Genomic DNA, 2,800 nt, shown 5'->3' with positions numbered 1-2,800 from the left:
CGCAGCCATTGTGTGTACTCATTGCACATTAAAGCTGTTGTACATACACTATTCTAATCTAAATGTAGAAGTGTGTGAGATATCTCAATTGATAAAATAACCAATGTGTATTTTATCAAATAGCACTATAAAATGTATTAAATATCGTATATTTCGCGGTTTAATTCGTTTCTATATTTTTATTAAATGTACATCTTTACGTCGATTTTTGTACAACGGCTAATTAGTGATGCCGATTCTTAAAAAAAAAGATCGATTTTCGGAATCGATCAATTCTTTTAAGTTTGATTTTAACAATCGATTAATCGGATAAAAAAGGATCGATTCCGAATAATCGATTTTCTCGATTCTTTTCCCAGCAACCAATTATTTAAAAAAAAAAAGACTTTCAAATTCTTACTAATACGGCAAGTTAGTATGAACGAAAGCATTGAAATCCTATGGTTGAACTTTACCGGCACCGGCATAAGTTAAGCCTGCGGCACACGATGCTTGTTTTCCTGCTGGATTCCTAGCTGGATTAAGCCCATGGCACATACAAAAACGTAAGGCCGTAAGCATAATCAGTAAGCGAATTGGCCAATCACGATAGAGACCGTAAGGCCAGCAGCGAATCCAATCTTACGATTTCTTTACTGCTTACGTATTACGGCCTTACGTTTTTGTATGTGCCATGGGCTTTAGAATCTTGCCATCGTATTGACTGCGGTACTGACAGTGTCAGCATAGTAGCCAATACAATGACAAGATTCCAATCCAGCTAGGAATCCAGCAGGAAAACAAGCATCGTGTGCCGCAGGCTTTAACGGTTACGGCCATTATAAATCAGGCTTTAAGCCCGTATCAGACTACCGACTCTGCAAGCCGACCCGACTGCCAACTCTGACTGCCGACCAATAATGGACCAATCACAATAAGACTGATTCAATCTGATACGGGTTTTAGGGCCACTTTCACCAAGCTCAGTTACTAGGGCTGGTTAAGTAAACGACGATGGTGATATTTTTAGATTTAACGGAATATGCCAATCAGATGCAAGAGCTCACCGAGCGCTTAGTAAAGCGGTTGTAGTACTGAATGCGCCTAATGATGTTACTTAAGTCCGTATCAGATTACCGACTCTGCAAATTACCGATTGCCAACTCTGACTGCCGACCAATAACAGACCAATCACATATTAAATCAGTCTTATTGTGATTGGTCCATTGCGCTAGAGCAGTAACAACACATTGGGCGCGTTCAAGTTGACAAAGCGGCTAACCTGCTCGCCAAGCAAATGAACATAATTGGTTGTTACTTATAGATCCAACCAATCATATTCAATCGCTCGGTAAGCACGCCTAGCCGCTTTGCCGTCTTGAACTCGCCCTATGTCTTTGAGTAGCAAAAACTAGGTGCTGTGATTGGCAGAGTACAATAGCTTCGTGCGCCCTTCCTTTCGAAATTAACAATTTGTAAAAATTGAGAATCGTCGATACGATTCTCTGAAAAATTGGATCGATTCCGAAAGAATCGAGAAATAAAAAATCGAATTAAAATCGATTTTTCAAGAGCAAAAAGAATCGATTCTCGATGCATCGATTTAAGAATCGGCATCACTAAACGGCTTTAAAGTGCACTGAGTGCGCACTAGTTCTGCCAATGAAAAACGCTACTAGAAGCAGTAGCCGATGAAATTATCGTATTTAACCCAAAATTATTGTACATACATACATCGCACGCGCGTGCGAACAAAATTTAAATACGAAATATGTAAGATTTTAATCCGTAATTAAGACGGTCAGAAATGACAATTTTATTTATTACTTAACGCACCGACGAGATATTATTAAAGACCGACATCCTTATGGGAGTTCGCGTCCTTGTTAATATTGAAGTGATTAAGAGTAAAAAAACTGATAATATTGTACTAATTTTATGATTTATTAGTTTACTAGACGTGTTTATCGGTGTACGTGCATTTAAAACTCAATAATACTCTGTGCATTTAAAACTCAATAATACTCGATTTTTCTTTAAAATTGTGATTTCAGTGTATCGTCAAAGTTCGATTATCAACAGAGATAATAACTGCAGAGAAAAAAATTGTAATTTTTCGGCAATATATAGGATATTATAGCTTTACAAATATGCATATTTATTTATAGAGCATTTATGTAATAAAATATCATGAATTTAATAATGTATTAGTCAAATATTTATGTTAATAATAGCAAATTTATATCAATTGTCGATAATGTCAGCGTCCTTCGATTACCTCTGGGCCCTTGGGGCCCTTTTTATACCGCCGAAAATTTGCCCAAGGTTGACGGTCTTTAATAGTATCTCGTCGGTGCTTAACGTTAAAGTGACTTAGGCTAAAATCAGCCTCTGGGGCTCTATTCTTGAAAAGAAACGTATACGAAAAACTAGGAAAATACTATAGCATACGTAACGTATACTGTAATATTTCCCTAGACTTTCTTATACGTTTCTTTTCAAGAATAGACCCCCTGAAATAGATCAGAAATTTCTTGATCAATTCTCAACCAATTTCGCTAAAATTACCCATTCAGCACTTTAGAAGCCCCTTAACACACGATCATCGAAACAATAACCGATATTTTTTATCGATTGCAAGAGCTTAAATATCCTATAAAATAAATTGTGTTTCGATAATATCCAGGTTAAAAATACAAAAGAAAAGTGATTATTTCAGTATATTTAAAACAAACATTAAAAGAAAGAAACGTGGCTTTTTACATATGTTGACAGTATAAGTTCATTTGTACTGTCAATGGGCGCGTTCAAGTTGACAAAG

The sequence above is a fragment of the Mycetomoellerius zeteki genome, unplaced genomic scaffold (genome assembly GCF_001594055.1).
Source record: "Mycetomoellerius zeteki isolate Tzet28-1 unplaced genomic scaffold, Tzet1.0 scaffold343, whole genome shotgun sequence".
In the NCBI taxonomy this organism is placed as follows: Eukaryota; Metazoa; Arthropoda; class Insecta; order Hymenoptera; family Formicidae; genus Mycetomoellerius; species Mycetomoellerius zeteki.
This window is presented reverse-complemented; position numbering follows the sequence as displayed.